General features: G+C 37.9%; 1 long non-coding RNA gene across 1 annotated transcript in view; it reads left to right on the forward strand.

Moving 5' to 3' along the window:
- The window catches only part of LOC144083351 (uncharacterized), a 54,589-nt gene that overhangs the window by 6,142 nt on the left and 29,996 nt on the right, over positions 1-18,451 (forward strand). The window contains exons 4-5 of the long non-coding RNA XR_013303529.1: positions 5,339-5,508; positions 17,028-17,155. This is a non-coding gene — a long non-coding RNA (uncharacterized LOC144083351). The remainder of the gene's footprint in view (positions 1-5,338; positions 5,509-17,027; positions 17,156-18,451) is intronic.

Here is an 18,451-nt window from a genome sequence, read left to right on the forward strand (position 1 = left end):
TGACATTCGGGGGCGTACGTCCATTCCATAGGGTTAAAACGTGGAAACATCCGGTGGGTCAGGTGCATACTACAGTGTGGAAATTATTATAAATCAAGAACATAAAACCTCTTTTTTTCCCAATAAACTGGATTATTTTACAATGTGAAATATCGATCAACTCTCCATGGTGACTCCATGAAGGAACTTATCCTTGGCTTGACCTTTTAAAGGCAAAACAGTCGATGGAATGGACCATATTAGCAGTTTTGTCCTTTCTGGGTGCTTGTCTGATTGTGCATTAGTCAAAACTGTGTAATACTGCCTTCACTGGGATGTTTTATTTAAGGACACACACTTTAATGCACATAACCCCACATGCAAGAATTAGCAGGACATTTGGAGATGGGTAAACATTGACTATTTCATCAGCTGTGTGAGCTGGCAATATTTGTTCCCGTAGTAACAGCATTACAGTCTATTTGAGTCAGTCCACGTGTGTATTTGTCTTGTATGCATCAGAGTCTGTTCATGGTGATATGGGTTGGGCTTGATCTGAGTGGATTTTTTTGGAATAATAAGCCTTCGGTCAGCAGCTCACATGTGGACCAATAGTGTGTTCAGAACAAAAAAAACTTGTATTGTGGAAAATCAGCTCACTGCTGTAAGGACCGCATTCAATATGTTATTTGGTGTCATTTAAAATATTTGTTGTGTATATATATTTAGCATGTTATGTTATTAAATACTTTATCTTGTGTTAGATATCCATGGTATAGCGCATCTGTCTGAATTAGTAAATATACAGTTTAGTTCTTCCATGAATACTTTAAGAAAAAATACTTCCAAGTGGAGTTGCTGTTTTGACCAATCCTGTGTGTAGCTTAGTTAGAAAGTTACAAAACAATGGGGAAAAACAGATTGTTGTATTTGTAATTAGAATGCTGGTGTTGGAGGTGTTTTAAGAACACCCCTTCACTTTGGATATCACTGTTTACCCGTTTACCTGTAATACGTTGTGACAGCTGTTCAGTCTGTAGTCACATCGATACTCTATAATTACTTTATGCTTGCCTTAAATAGCTAAATCACCTGGATTTATCGTTCTTCAACATCAAGTACAACATTTTGTCAGTTGAGAAACAAACAAAAACATCTTGCTGCTAACTGATGTTGAAAAATGAGCATCTAATTTGTTTTTAGAAGGTTGATCCAAAAAGTTCAACTAAAAGAACTCCGGCTCATCCAAAATGCTGCTGCTTGAATAGTCCTTGCAACAAAAAGTTGATATCATAGTTCTTAAATCCACAGTAAAATCCTCTCTTATAAAACCCTACAAGAGCAGGCACCATCTTAGATATAATAATATCCAAATTCAAATTTACTTGTGGTTCTTAGAATCTATCAAAAAATAGCAGTTGGTAGAACCTTCAGCTATCAGCCTTTTGTGCTATTAAGTCATGGTCCAAATCTGATCCAGATCTGTGTTATGCCCTCACTGTCAAAGATCATATCAAAAGTATTTGTCTCCAATAAAGCTGGTGGTCGGGTCTGATTTATAGTCAGGTCATCTCATTTCTGCACTAATGTAGATGGTTTGCTACAAATTAATCTTGTTCTGTAGTCTTTGAACTGTGACAGTGGAGAGCTATGTCTTATTTTGGCATTGATGGGCAGTTATGATATTTCATCATCTCTTTCTCGATTGATGGACTGATCGATGTCATGGGATTTCAGCTTCTTTTTTCAGTTCAGCTCTTTGTCTTTGCGATAATAAAAATGTTGTAGTTTGTTTCACTGTGATGACACATCCATTATTTAAGCTGTTGGATAAGTACATGCACTAGTACCCTTGGCCAACGTGTCGTACAGTATATCTTGTTGGTGACAATAACTTTGTATTCATTCTTCATCAACATCATCTCAATTTACACCTCACACTTCCTTACTTGGGTGTGTAATTAGTTCCCCTGACACATCTCTCATTGTCCAGCTGCGAGGGTGTGTGTTAATATCCCTGTGATGGTGATGCCCATGAGCGGCATGCACAACATTTATCACATCAGAGGTTTGGGTCTCTACAGAATTGAGTTCAAGTGTTCGTTTCGTGGCATGTATTCGCCAGATTACCTATGTGTGTTGCCCTTTGCATGAATACGTGTGTGTGCAGTCTTGCATGTGCATTAGATAAAATAGGAAAAGAGTTGAAGGACAGTGCGTGTTCTTGAAAAATATCCCTCTTCGGTATGTAGCTTTATCCACCGACTGTTGGGGGCAGTGTGTGTCTAATGATCTACTGTTGATGTCATTGAATGAGTGAATACCAGGCCAGGATCTAGAATGCACTGATTAAGAGCACTGTGAGAAATGTTGGATTAACATGACAATGTTCCATTGTGGCTAGCTCAATAGATCGCACAACCATGACTGCAGTGTCTGTTCATTTAGCTGTCTAAGGATATACAAAATCATCGAATGGCAGATGAAAAAACTTTTCTTACATTTTTCCTCGGCAGTATACAGGCATGCACACCTAAACACATGAACACGCCTAAAGGTCAAAGGTAATACAGTACACAGAAAACACTGAAAATACTACTATAATTTGGTTAATTTTTTTTCTATCTAAAACATATGTAACATGTTACACAGCAATCTATAATTCTATTATTTTGGGAATATTACCTTTTGACACTGGATGTTAAACTTAGTGCTGGGATTCATTTTCATTCATTTATTTTCAACACTGCTTATCCTTGTCAGGGTCGCTGGAGCCTGTCCCATCTGACTTCAGTCTAAACTGGTCACAAGTCAGTTGTAGGACACACACACACACGGACGAGTTGCACTCACTATCATACCGCTACTGAGTGTCAATGGATTCCACTGTGCCTGGATTGTTACCCCATTTAATTAACAGTGATACAGAAAACAAACAAACAAACATGGCTTTAAGGATTTTACAGGCTTTGTAAATGGGACGCCAGATATGACAATGACCAAGAAATAAATCGGGTGAAGTGAGGAGATTACCTTAGATCCTGAATTGTAAACATTACATCAATAATCATTTGCAAGTGATCAATATTCTAACCTTGTTGGTCAGACAGTATGTGAGATGAGTGTGTTGGGTTGTTTTGGACATTGGGTTAGGGTTGGGTCTTTTACCACAACAGTCCACATGAAGCTGTCCTGGATGTGTCAAATTGGATCCATAGCAAAGACCATATATTTATCCCTCAGGTTAGGAACTGTTGTTATTCTTTTAATCTGCAACTATCCAACCAATCGGGACCTAAAGGTAAAAACAAAAACAACCCAGCTATGTAAAAAACAAACACAACAACAATAACATTACTGAAACAACTAAGGACATACACTTCACTTTCTGCCGCAAAGTTAAATTTCTCATCTCAATCAAGAACCCATGGACCTTACTCAACACCTGAAGGTACCGCTAGTGAATGCATAGACAACATCATCCACTGTTCAAACATAATTGTTTTGTGGATAAATCAAGGTAGAACTGACAAGACATCCCATACATGCTGGGGAAGGAAAAAATGGCAGGGCAAAACTCTTTATTATTAAATATTTTTCACGCCCACCCTTATAATGACGTGTGCTCTACAGGGCAGACTCATGTGAGTGCACAGTTGCTCTTTTGAAATAGCCTCCATTAGTGTGTCTGCATAGCCAAGCCAGTCAACAAAGTACACCACTTCTGCAAGCCCTCGAGCCTCGGGTTTAGAAGTATCGCACACTAACTGGGGATTATTGGCTTGTAGTTGTCATTTCCACCTTGTTATCGGCCCTCAGTGAATATCTCTGTTGCATTGTATGACTATGCAGGAGTGAGCCAAAATAACCCTATGAATGGTGATTTGTTAGGCCGCATGCTGAATTATTGATTGGATCCCATGGAAGATGATGACGATGATTAGACTTTGTAGTGTGCTGGGTTAGCTCAGGGGTAACAGCTTTGATTAGGCAGAGTACCCCTCTTTTCTGAGTCAAAGGAGAGCGAGAAGTGCAAGATGAAAATAAATAACTAAATACGATGCATTCATCAGTGCACAACATTCAAAAGTATTCTGATCGAAAAGGGAATGACAAATTAAAAATGCAAAGGAATGACACGCAACTAGGTAATGCTTTAATAATAATAATTATAATAAAGGTACTGAAGGGAGAAAAAAAAATAAGCATACAAACAGGATAAGCCCACTGTCAAAACAGTGACTGTTTTACACTGCACGAGCAACTGCCCCGGGCACAGAGCCCAGACTTAGCTGATTTTTCTTCTCATGACTGAAGTAATTACACAGGATAGATGTCATGCACAATGTTGACCAATTTTCATGGCACGCTTCCTTCCAGCTTTAAGTCTTGGAATTAAAAGTTTTCGTATTAAGAAGAGTAAAATTCTAAATCCTGGGTGAATAATTGGTTTTGCTTGAGTTTGTTTCCAGTTTTTATACAATAAGATGAAATCCAAATATTCAGCTAAAGAAACATCATTATTATTTACAGTGTTGAGCAAATATTTTACCGCTGCTGCGTTGTCATGTTCTTGTGCGTTGTCCGTATATTTCACAAAGTCAAATACCTTCGTATGGATCGTGCTTTTTGTGAGTGGCTTTGTTTTCTTCTCAAATGTGCTTTGCAATTTGATTCTTACTGTCTCGCACTCTGTTTCTGTTTCTTTTATACCTTACATTGTTTTAAAGACGTGAGGGTTTCAATTGGACCCCAATAGAATAAGACTACCTTGAGGAATTAAAAACTTACTGTGCGAATATATATTTATATCAGCAGATTTTAAAGAGAGCGAGTAAATACTCGTTTGCATGTGTGCCTTTACATGCCCCAATGTTGAACGTGGAAAAAAAAAAAGTTCATTAACACAAAGCTTACAATGACTGGAGAATTTCTGTTGAGCTAAAACGACATCAAATTTTGTCATCTCATTTGATGCAACCGGAGAAGAGACAAAGAGTGTACTTTATCTAACAATAATGTCGAGCAGAAGGAGCGTACCTCAAAGATGCTGTTATATCAGCTCACTTATAAATGCTGCCGACAGTTTAATAGGCCTGAGTTACAAAGACGTAATGTGATCATAAAACATCCCAAATGTGCTCTCGAAGGCAAGTCATTTTCAACACTACGTGGGACCGCATGCTGTGGTGCCTAACGACTTTCATTTTGTAATATGTAAATTAACAAACCGTGACTGTAGCCATGATGCAAATCAAATATTGGAATTTTAAATGAAAACAGGGATTCACTTTTCTTTTCTTTAAAGCATGTTATAGATACGTGTAGTAGTGTTTATGTCTGTGTGCATTTTCTATAGGTTGCATGATTAACAGTGGCTTTTATAAGACCTTGATGGATTGCACCCAGATTGCAGAGGTCAGCAAAATGGCTCAAGATCCAAGGCAGCTTTAAAACACGGAATATGAGGAGAAGCTGCTACATCTCTTTGTGAGGAATACACCACTGTGTACAGTACAACATTTCAGAGTAAGTAATACACCCTTCAGATTTTTGGAAATATTTTGTCATGCGTCTTCATGGAACAACACGGAACAAATCAGACTTTCCTTAAAGAAGCAATATGCAAGATAAATGGTAACCAGTCTAGGGTATAGTCTGCCTTTTGTCCGAAGTCAGCTGAGTTAGGCTCCAGCAACCTCCACAACCCTCACGAGGATGCCCGGTGCGGAAGATTAATGAAAGAATATACTATCAGAAGTCATTTTGTTGCTTATTTTTCTGTAACGTGAACCGGTAGGGGACATGGAGAAAACCTAGGCAAGCCTTGGGTGAACATGCTAACTGCAAACAGTGAGGACCGACCTAGGATCAATACCTCGACCTCAGAACTTTGAGGATCATGCGCAAACTATTCGCCTGCTGGGTCACCACTAAGTTGTATAGTGTTTCCTCATTTTTCCAAAAAGATCTCAGCTCATAGCTGTACCAGATGTAGACTGCTAGATACAGTGTACCCTGAAGGTTGACTGAACATTGCACTGATGAATGGAGGTGCAATAGAGAACAATGCTGATGCAGACTAAAAAAGATGAACTCCCCTTGTAAGTTCTCAACCTTGTAAGAGTTCTCAACTTTTGTGTCTGAATATGTCTCTCGTGCAATTCAGGCTGCTCTCATGCCCAACATGTAAAAATAAAATTTTAACACGCGCACAAAGTAACTACTCGACTATTGACGTACTTCAATCATTCCTTCTTTTCTGCTTATCCGTAATGTAAAAATACAAATAATCACCTTGTAGTAGTAGTAGTTTCAAGCTGAAACAGCTCTGTAAGGCAACAACAAGGTCAGTAACACTATCTCCTGGCATTGAAGGAGAAATGGCTCTGGATGGCAGCCCACTGGCTGGCAAAAACTCCAGGAAGAGCAAGGTGGTCAGTACACAGCAGCTGGCTGTAGGTCGAGGCTATTCTACCGTAAATGGGACTGACTTGGCCAGCATGGCGGATGGGCATCTGTGTAGAGTTCTGTGTGCTTTAGTGCCATCCTAGATCACAGCAAAGACAAAAATATGTACAATTACAGAATTTAACACCAATGGCAGATGTTTCAAGTAGCTAGGTATGCAGTCAACAAGCTTGGCATTGCTTTTGTATTCATTTGAATTTAAAGCAAGACTGGCAATTTCGTTTATCTGGATGAGGTCTGAAAGGCTCTGATTGGATTTAAGAGTCCCATAATTCATCCATCAGCTAAAATGCACATGAAAAAATAGAAAACTATTGCTTATTGGTCTGAAAAAAAATCCAAAATGTCTTATGTCTGTCAGCAATTTATTAACTTCTTTGTGCATAATTGCACTATATAAAATGAACAAACCCTGGTGTAAAACAGTGGTCTAGACTGAATTGAATTGAATACTTTAATTGTCATTATATAAGTCTAATGAGATGGAATGAAGATTTTGTCAGTTTTCCTAGACCCCAAACTTCATCAGAACAATTATGCTACTAAGTGTGTGATTTTGAATTTTATCTTGTAAAGCACGTTGTCTTTAGAGAGGAAATGAGGAAGCAAAAAAGCTCTTCATTACAATATCACTTTCTCATCTCTGTCTTGTCTTTTTGACTCTTCGTCAAACTGCAGTTTCCCTTTAGCCTTCAATTTCTTTACCAGACCTGTCACAGCTGTCTTTTATGTCATTCACACTTTGCTGACAACACAGCCTCAGATGTGGCTATCCCACCTTATCTGACCCCAGTTTCTATCTGATGTACATACATATATCCTCTTTCTATCCATCACCTGAGTATGCTACCACTGGGCCTGCAAATCATATCATGTAAAAAATTGTTCAACAGTAGGTTTAAATATAGTTACAGTCTACGAGATTGGCATAAAATCAAACCCTGTGAATTACAGTAACAATAAAGTACATTCACTTGTGCACCTGCGGACACTCAAACAATTGCCTAGATTCAACAGTATTGTCATCGGATAACATTTGTTAATTAAAGGGGCACTTGTTATGTTTTAGCTCGAAAATATTCAATCCTCATCTGAATGGAAAACGTCGATGTGGATTACAGATTCCATGATTTCTTTTTTTTTTTACAAATAGAAAATAACAATGATCTACCTACATATATATTTTTTTCTTACAACATTGATCATTGGAAGGCTTCTTCCTCTTCACTAAGAATATCAATGAGGTACCTTGACAGCTTGGAGGAGAAACTTGAGAAAATCATGTAACTTCAGGTAATCTTGTTGGTGTCAATTAGGGTCAGTTTTATTTTCCAGAAGTGAGAGGACAAGAGTGAGAGAGGCAGTTGGACCAATATCCACCAGAGACATACCAATGTAAAGGCAAACTGCTCATTAGGTTTTTAATTCAAGAGCCACTGACATGCACTGAAATATTGAGTGGAATATTAAAAACCTTAACAAATAGACTGATATTTTTTGAGTGTATGTATGAGCATGGAGAGTGGCATGCAGGAATAAGGGGATTAGAAAGAATAAGTTTAGAAAAAAAGACCATGAACAGAGTGTGTATCAGTGAATGGACTTATAATTACATCTATTGCTCAGCTTGGAAAAGATCTAATTCATGTTTCAAACATGAGCCAGATTAATTAGAAGCACTATATGAGCTATTGTGCCCTTCCTCGGTGTCATTCAGCCTTCATTACAGCCACTTTGATACAGAAATGAAACCGCCTTCAGTCAGATTGTTGCTATTATACCACTGAGGCTTGCTTCTATTCAGCCAGAATTGCACAGTCAAGTTTCCTTTGGGTTTAGCTTGGCTTGTCTGGGAGGATGATTTGTTATTTTCCGGGTATCTGTGTACGTGTGTGTGTGGGAATGCATGCAAGGGAATGCATAAGCTCTTTCTGTGTGTTTGCGTGCTCAAATGTGCATATTTGTCTAAAGGGAGACAGTGGCGGGCATTTGCGGACTTAGAAGCGTAAAGAGAGTGGAGCTCCAGGCAAAAAGAAATTAAAATGCCTCAGTAGTGTAGCAATGAAAAAGCAGTAAAATATGCATTCTTTGAATATGGGCAATTGGGCTACTTACTGACAAATGAAAGAGGGTAAACAAGCACCATTTTTTTCTAACAATATCTAGAAACAAAATAAATATATGGTGTCCACTGTTTGCATTACAATCACAACCAAGTATTCTTTAAAACAACTTCATATACTGAGAATCGGGTAGGACCATTCTCTTTGTTTTCTGCTCAATACTTTGAATAGTGGGAATGATAACATGATTTGAGGAAACACAACAGGTTTTACATTCCCATTATGCAACATAATAAAAAAGTCACAGGCAGAGCAGTGTGACTAATACAGATGATTTGGAGGTATGTAGTCTAGCTCTGCTCAACAGCTGCATGGGAGTCATTCATACATTGCAAGATTTTTATGGTTGTCGTAAAATGGTAGTTTGTCAAAGCCATCACCTTCAACATTAGTGCTAACTTTCTAAACGGTAGAGTCATTGCCAAAGACAATCGCTACATGAGTTTGCAATGCTCAATTAGTATATACTCGTATACCCTTCTGAGAATTTTAGCCACTCCTCTAACTTCCCTTTTTAATTAGTCACAGTAATATCTTCATGAGGGGCAACACATCTACACATCATAGTTTAAATTTTCAGCCATAGATTAGGAACTCAAGTAGTTTTGAGTAGAGAAAAATTCATATGAAACAATTTACCATTGCAATTCAGAATTGAATTCAAAATATACATAAAGTGATGGGAATCTTGTAAACTGGAAATAAACACACCAAATAATGTGTAAGAATGGCTAAAATGTGTTTTCATATATCATGCAAAATGTGATGAACAGCTGGCTTTGAATGTAATCGAGTAATCCAGAATGATATTGCAATCTTCAGGCTTTCCAGGAAGTGGAATTATACACATTGTTTGCCCAATGTCTTTTCCTCACCTACTTTCAAATTCAGTGTTGTGTAGCTCTATTAGTAGGCGAATGTGTGAGGAGAGCCAATTTGGAATGGGTGTCATGTTATAATTATGACAGTCCCGTGGCAGTCTTGTGAACCCACCTTCAAACAAAGTGTTACAAAAATCTAAGAGTTCAACCAGTCTCCCGATTGAACTCGGCTTTGAGGTTCATTTGATGATGATGTTAGTTAACAAATAATATGCTTTTCAATGGTAAGAAGCCATGTGTAAGGAGTGCCTTGTTAAGGTTACTGCATGGATGAGAAACTGTCCAAAAACACAAAAGAACCACTCTCCTGTTTTTTAGTGAATCGATGTCATGTAGCCGTACTATGAAGCTTCTATCCCCTCTCCCGCAGTGTAATCCCTATCTTTTTTTTCTCCTTCTGCTCTTCAATATGTTTGATTCTCACACCAAACTGTGCAGAATGGGATTATGGTTCCTGACAGTTTCAGTGCGGAAATAAAGATGCTCTTCCTCTGCCCCCTTGTTCATCCCTCCTGGTCTTACTTTGCTCCTCTCTCCTCTAGCCACCCCCCACTCCTGTTTTTTTCTCACCCCCCATAGCCCAAAATCTGCTGGGATAGGCTCCAGCACCCCCCGCAACTCTTGTGAGGATAAGCGGTTCAGAAATATTCAGAAAAATTCTTCATTTTCTAAAATACTTCTGTTTTTTGTCAATGTTAAACATTTTCCTCTACAAGGAAAAATCTGTAGAATAATAGTATTCAATATGATTGCTTCAGTGACATTCTTGTCTCCCCTTCCTATCAAAATTGACGCCAAGGTCAAATCCCTGGGTATGTTGTAATTAAATTAGTCTACTTGTATTGTAAAGAGCTGTGGACCTGAATTCACTCGCAAAGAGACTGGCAGAGTTTCTAAGTATAATAATGAGAAATGGTTCCTTATCTTAGTGGGATTCCCACAACGCCTATTGTCCTCTAAATTTAAGTGTAGTTCTGGGACGTTGGAAATCACTGCTGAGATTCATGGGTCATGGGAATAATTCAATAAAACATCTGTGAAGAGAGGTGCCGACTTGATAACCCCATCAAGCTAAAGTTTCCGTATGCGACTCGCGCACTCAACGCTGTAGGATTCAGATAAGGTGCGTGGTTGAATAGCGTTGCCTGTCTGATGACCCTGTGGAGTTACTTGCATCTTGTGTGACGTCCTTCAGCATCTGACATTTGGGAGGTATATGATTTCTTCTAACGTATGTTTAGGATTGTATTTTTAAATGATAATGTGTAACTGTTGTATAAACGATTGCTAGGTCAGAGCTATTGTATTAAAGCTTGATGAGGAATTGAAGAATCATCACAAGTTTCAGGTATCACATCAGTGGTAGGGCGCCTGTTCTGACGTGAAAAAATAAATACATGTAAAAAATACCCAGACCTACAGAGGTGAATAAATGATTCACTGCATTTTTCATCGAAGACTCAACAATGTGCACTCACTCAAGGTTAATGTAGACGAATATTATAACTGGACCTGCATTGTTTACAGTGATAAAACAGAATAATTAAAAAAAATGCTCATCATTATAAGTTCAGTTGGCAAGGTCAAGATCCTGTGAAGATCCCATCAAGCAAGCATTGATGAGGCAGATTGTCATCAAGGCATTGGTTATAGACTTGGGTTGCATCCATAAACAAATTAATACAAGCTGAAAGTAGTATTGCACAAATGACAAATGAGTGTCTGCAATGTTGCACGTTTTTCTTCTTCTCCTTTTTATCATGGCAGGGTGGTGGTCATAGAAAATGGCTGACCATATTAAAAAAATGTTTATTTTTATGACAGACATGAGTGTCTCAATTGTAGTAAAGTATTGAGTGAACTGTTCATCATCCGTTACCACACACACACACACACAAATGGCAATTACATGCAGGAGATGCCCCAGAAATAACCTTGTGCCCTCACCTTAAACCCAACTGTTACTTTATCCCATCTTCTTTGAGTTCTGTGAAGGGTGTTCTTTTTCTGTTTTTTCCCCCCATCCTCAGGGCTCAACGCCTCACTCGGGTGTGGTAATATGAGTCACTCACTGCGGGAATGCCTACAAGCGCTGTCAGAATCAGAGACATATTAGATAGAAAGCTGTTATGCAGGTGTTGAAATGACTTGCAAATGTTCAGTTAAAAAATAACTAGATCTTGTTATACAATGTATATGCAGTCCTATTTATATTGACATAATGTAATTATCAATTGAACATCAACTCCCCAGCACTATTGTCCTGCCCTCTCAACAGATAGTTGTCTTGATGCCTTACTACTGCATGTCTTCTTAGTTTCTATCTTTGTGTTTTCCCTGCAGGCATGTCACCTTCAACATGCCTTCTGGTGAGATCAAAATAAAATAAACTAATGACAGTGACAGCCCTTCAGTCTATCTAATCTAATCAAGACATTAGTTCAAAAGTTTAAGGTTGAAAGAGTCATGTATTGGCCAAAGACAATCAGGAATGAATTGGAGAAGGAGGGAGAGGCATATTATAATATTTCAGAATACATACAAAGTTGATGTTAACGAATCTATAATATGTTTATGGGTGTGTGTGTGTGTGTGTGTGTGTGTGTGTGTGAGTGTGACGGGGTGTGCAGAAGTGTTTGTGGATGCTTCTTTTAAGAGACATTTTAATGCGCCACTCAGTAAGATTTTAACTGAGGCGTCAATGCACAGAACCGGAGGAGACTCTTGTTCCCGATTGTCGTAAATCATAACCAAATCGCTTTCTCAACCACAAAAAAAGAGGTACACATATGCACTTTTGGACCAAAATACACATCTTCCTGCTCAATAGATGATTTGCATGTGGTCAAAGATCAACAATCTCTTTGTAAATAATCAAATAATTGTGAAGGGATTTCTGTAGTAGGGTGGTTGTTGGGTAGGCCTTTTGATTGCAGTCTGCCTGTAGAGCAGAAAAGCATCAGTGCTTGGCATGGAGACCTGAAAGTTCAATTTTACAGCATGAATGTGGATAATGCCACTCCTACTGCTTCATACATTCCTCTCGGTTAAGGAATTACAGTCTCGCAAGCCAGTTTTTTTTTTTCCTTCTCCTAAATATACATTACCAATTTTTATATCCATTCCTGTTTAAAAAAAACACCCTTTCCAACAAGCAGGAAGCCTAAAGGAAAAATATTCTGAAAACTCCAATCAAATATATACTTCACATCAACAGATGTTGCTTTCTGGCCCCATGCTCTTGGGCACTTTGTTTAATTTCTGGTCAGCAGGAGCATAACCCATGTCAGTATCATCACAATTGTAATCCAGTTGACTGATTATTTTGGCATTGCAGATCTGATGACATCCCTTTATTTGAGATGGCAGTGAGATGATGAGTTTTTGAATATTAGTAAGTCATTGTTCTGTACAGCAAATATGACAGCTCTCAATGGTATTTGCTTTATTCTGTGCAGAGTAGCGAGTATCGTGTTCAGAGTGGAACGCTAGAAATGATGGCAACATGCTGTCACCTTATTGAGCACACTTTAGTGTTCACTAAAGGCCCCCTGGAGCTCATGGTAACAACTGGCAATAATGAATCAATCTGCATTGTATACAAGAGGAACAGTAGTAGCATGAATCTTACGTAGGAGGAACATTGAAACGATGAAAGTCTGTAATGATTAAAACAACATCCACTCAGGTCTCTATATATACACATACAGGTAGTTATCACCTTCTTTTGTGGAGTGTGCATGTTCTCCTGGTGCCTTTGTTGGGTCCCCCGGTTTCCTCCCCTAGGTATGAATGCGTGTGTTTGCGCTTCTTGGTCTCCATGTGCCCTGTAATTGGCTGGCAGTCAATTCAGGTTGTTCCCTACATATTGCCCAAAATTGGCTAAGGATAAGTGGAACTGAAAATGGTATCATGTATTAGAAGGCAGCGCTGAAATTGTATTGCTCTTTCTATTAAACTATCAGCAATTAGCTTGGGTTTCATTATTATTCCTGTCAAGTAAGTTTGACAAATTTACTTGAATACTGGTGCACTCGCACAATATTGTAAAACACACTATTGCTCTTAGGGGAAACCTGCATAATTAAAATCATGTGCTGGGTGGCAAGCTTGCATCATTAAGCCAGGTGAAGCAATGGCATTATTTTCAGCTTTAGAAATACAACGACTTTAAAGCAAATTTGCACAGAAAGAAGCTCCTAAACTACAATTTGAGCCTATACATAGAACTTAGTTTGTCCCTGAATACAGTTAAAGGTCGATCTAATGGACCAATTAAGTGAGGGTTCATCTGTTACTACCGGTTGTCTATTATGTTAGTTCCTCTAGTTTTTCTACCCCTTTACCATTTTCAGCCATATCTCTCCCCCCTGTCACCTTCCATGTTTGCCCCAATATACGGTGAACTGAGCAAGATTAATAGTTCCAGTCAAATTGCATTACCTCCCAGCCTAAGTAGTGGCCTTGTGTGCACTCACATGGGGATGGAATGTGTTGAGTAGGACGTTGGGAAGCTTGAATGCGTTGTTGTTATGCTCCTTATGTCATTATGACCTTATCTTAGGCCTGGGCTTTATTTTAACTGTGATTAGTAGCCTGCATGTTAACACAGTTTCTTTTCACTCATGCTTGAGGTTGTGTAAAGCATTCTTTTATTGATTTTAGCGAGTTATTTTTGCAGTCCGCGTTGTGATTTCTTTGTTGGCCAGTTGTTTTTTCTGGCATTTGAGCGACAAGAAGTGATCCAAGACTGAGGACATGACTGTTACAGAATATGGTGTCATATGTATTGTATGTATATGGACTATACAGAATATACCAAGGAAAAAAAATGAGTTGCCAACTGTATAAAAAGAGGAGTAGGTGATATAATGTAGGAATGCAATCTTGGGGACGTAGGCATGATTAATCTGAATTTGTTACAGAGGTGGGTAGGGGAGAACACACCAATAGGGGCAACCGTCATTGTCTGGGGTAGAGGAAGGTCTCTGATAGGAAAAGAACTAACAAGATTACAGAAGTTCAGGATTTACAGTCCAGTGTGCTAAAATATGAGCAAAAGAAACTGATAGTGGTATCGTAAGCGTTTCCAAAGAAAAGTCAGAAAGTAGAAATTAGTGGTAGAAAATGTGATTCATTTCAGAAAAAAGGTCATGTAAACAGTAATCCATACGAGTTTTGTTGATCATTAATAATTATAGACATGCAATAAGAAATTCTTTCTAAAGATGAAACGAACAACAAACAAATAGGGAAAGTATGCATTGCAAGTGTTAATGGGCCACTATGGGGAGGCTGACATGTTTGTTGGTATGCTGGTGGTAAAATTGGATGTTTTGCTGCTGTGTAAAACTGGAGCGAGATTTCCTTTTTGGACAAATTAATGAATTCAGGTCTTAGCTGTCGGTTGAAAGTAATTTAGTACGTTTTAGAGTGTTTAACAGAAAGTTTTTATATTTTCCCATGAAGTAGATAACCACATGCTTTTTTAAAAATTCCTTATCCAAATTACTTAAAGATTTTATGTGGTAATGCTCCATCTGTTCTTATTGTACATCAGTGATTTTTCAAGTTATGGGCTACAGAATCAAAAATGAGAAATTTACACTCTCCCAGCCTAACTCATTTGGCATGCAATGCTTGAGGAATAATGGTTTTCGATTAGACCAGCTTGTGGAGAAGAAGGAATGACATTGATTGGCCAAGGAAATAGGGATTGACATTGATTGGTCGTGGCTTGTTTGTGTGGCCAGGAAGTGATTTGCATAATACAGACATTCAAAGTCTGCTGAGGCTCTGTGCATGGTAACGCTGGGCCTGAATATAAAACTCCAAATTTAACAATAAAAACGAGCATAAAAGATTCAATGTTTGCATATCATTTCTAACCTTCTGTTTTCTATGTTTTGTTCACCATTTGAACACTTCTGCACAATACTAATTACCTGAACTCTACGTATATGCATGATAATTTTACTCCCAAAAATAAAACACTAGCTATGGCATAGGCATAAACTGATAATGCTACGTCCATTATTGATGAAAAAAAATATCCTTGTGTATGTTTTTGTCAAATGCTGGAACACAATTCTAAGTAAAACATTTTAGTTTAATCTTATTTGAACAATTTCTTCTAAATTCTATAGATTATCTCATTTTGTTGCTCAATAATTCAAATAAGCATTACACGAATTATATTTTTCGTTAAATTTCTGCTGCTAATTATTTTTTGGTTCTCTAATATATATAACTGACTTTAGCTTTGGGATTATGGGTATTGTTTGAAAGAAAAAATGGTTTTTTGAGTCACAAGAGTGCTGTAACAGAAGATTGATCTTTTCTTTGCATGGATAGATGTGTTGTAAAAAAATGTTTCAAACATGTTAGAACAAAAAAGATCAAGACTATTTCATATAACATCATAAGAATGTACTTGAAAATACCGTACCCCTCATCAAGGTTAGGGGAAACGTTAGTAGAAAAATCAATTCACTATAAAGAACAAAGCTATTCTACCTCTTCAAAGGTCTGATAACAAAAATGCCAGTGGGTGAGATTTATACAGGGCTGAATCTTGAGGCAATAAAATGATATAATGTAAGATGCAAAGGGAGGAGGGGCGATGTGTCTCCTGGTTGTCTTTGTTTACTGTGACAGGGACAGGTGGAGCTTGACAGCAGGACCTTTACGGCATGCCAGTTAAATAAAGAGGCTACTTGGGAATGAAAATTTGCAGAAATAAGAACAAAAGACCTGCGACCCTTGTGTGGATAAGCGGTATGGAAAATGAATTAAAAAAGAACAAAAGTTTGTGAAACACCAACGACTAAATGCCAGTGTCAACATGGATGCCAACATTTTTAGCCACTCATGCCATCATGTGATTAATTGAAAGGCAAAGTTCACCAGCCATAATTTGATTCTCCTTATATTTGGTTAAAGATAACACGTTACAACAGCTGTTTTGGCAGTTTTAATTTAACTTAATCTGAATAGAGCAGGTACTGAGCAACAATTACCGTTTTGTAATGGAAAAACAAAGGGATTAGTAATTCAGTTTCAAATGAGACAATATGAGAGGCCTCTGGTTTTAATACCAACTCCCTGTTTTTCCCACTTTAGATAATCCCTGTATTGACACTGCAATATGGGCACAGAATTGGGTAGGGACCTTAGGGACACGTTCCTACAAATATTCCACGACTATTTTCTAAACACTATGACCACTGTCTGTTGTGTAATTTAAATGATTATCTCGTGTTAAGGGTTAAATGTGGGTCTGTAGTAAAGTCAGTTCTGGTTTGCTTTGCGATCAACAGTCCCAACCACAGTAACTATTTGAACAAAAAATGCATGCCCTTTATCTATACAGAAGGTCCAACATCCTTGACGGTGATAATCCTGTTGCATGAGAGATAATAAACTTGGGAAGAGATGATCCTAAACCATGAAAAGCCATTTAGAAATAAAGGAAGCAAACCAAAGCAGCATGTCGAGTGACGCAACAAGAAACAAATAATGGAGCGCCAAAGCTAAGCCAGCCTTGACACAAGTTGCTCATTATGCCTTACAGACCAGGAAAACAGGAGCACCAGGGCTGTAGGAACAAGCACAAGGACAGATTGCAGCAGGAAGACGTTAGGCTGGAGATAAGCAGAGAGAAATCAGCAGGAACCTGGTGAATCGAGACAGAGAACTAAGGTGAGAAGAATGAAAGAAAACGGGAAGGAATATGGAAATCCGATATAGATATGAGGAGGATATGTGCACACGCATAATCAGACGCATGCATGCACACTGTCATGAATTCAAAACAAGAAATAGAGTCCCTGTCACTTTGTAATTGCAGGAAACTACCGTTCTCCAGAATTGTAGTTTTCCATGTCACCTGCTCACATAGCGTAGATGAAGAGTGGAGGACTCATTATATCATCTTTAAACCAAGGAGAGCGAGTGCTAGATAGCTTTACACTACCAATGAGAACATAAAGAATAATATTCTACTCCCAAATTTCAGTGGTGCCTTGAAATACAACACTTACAAGTGACCTTGTGTACGTTATAACAGTAGGAATTACACGTTTTTGAGATATACATAATATACAACCTTTTTTTTTTAAATTTCACTTGTAAGCCAAATTATTTTATTAATGTCTGGAAAGTGGCAGAAGGTTATTAGTTTGGCAGAAAGTAAATAATACTTCATAAAAAGAATCTTCATTCATGCCCACAGGCAAACCTTGCTTCAAAATGTCACAAAAGAAAACATTTTCATTTGGTTCAGTAATCACTACAATGTAACTGTAGTATTATTTTTAGATAAAGTAAATTAACATAAATCAAAAATAAAAATAGACAAAACACGAAGAAATTAGCAAGTTTTCTGAGTGACAGTGCAAATAATTAGGCAGATTTCACAAAGCGCTGCTTGACATGCAATAATTACCTTCTTGTTCCTGAGATGCATCAATTACTTGTTGTAAATATTGACAGGAGGGAATATACATTTTATATTAACTGTAGGAAATATACAGTACATATATTTTATCCTTAGATTTTTTTTGCTTTTATCTGATTTTGCATAAAATGAAAAGTGACATCTCAGATCTGTTTCAAACGCTACTGCTTAACAATTTACATTAAATTTAATCCTATTTGAAAATGTCTTAAGTAACTGGGGACTAACACAAACACTCCTTAACTTGTGGCAACCCTTACTTGACTTTTGATGCCTTTTTGTTGCCACCATATTTTGTAAACGGCGCCAAAGGATGTTTCATCGACTATATTTAATTATTTAAAAATATTCCTGCACAAATTGGTCTCAAGGGGGAGATAAGGCTTAAGAGTGGAGGACCTTTGGCAATGTGATGTCATAATGAGGGGAGCAAGCGACTAAAAACTAAGTGTCCATGAAATGATTCATTTATTGTTTGATGTGAAGTTTATCGTCTGTCCAGTTGTATGACATGAGTGGGAGAAAAAAATAGGCCTTAG

The sequence above is a fragment of the Stigmatopora argus genome, chromosome 10 (genome assembly GCF_051989625.1).
Source record: "Stigmatopora argus isolate UIUO_Sarg chromosome 10, RoL_Sarg_1.0, whole genome shotgun sequence".
Taxonomy (NCBI): Eukaryota; Metazoa; Chordata; class Actinopteri; order Syngnathiformes; family Syngnathidae; genus Stigmatopora; species Stigmatopora argus.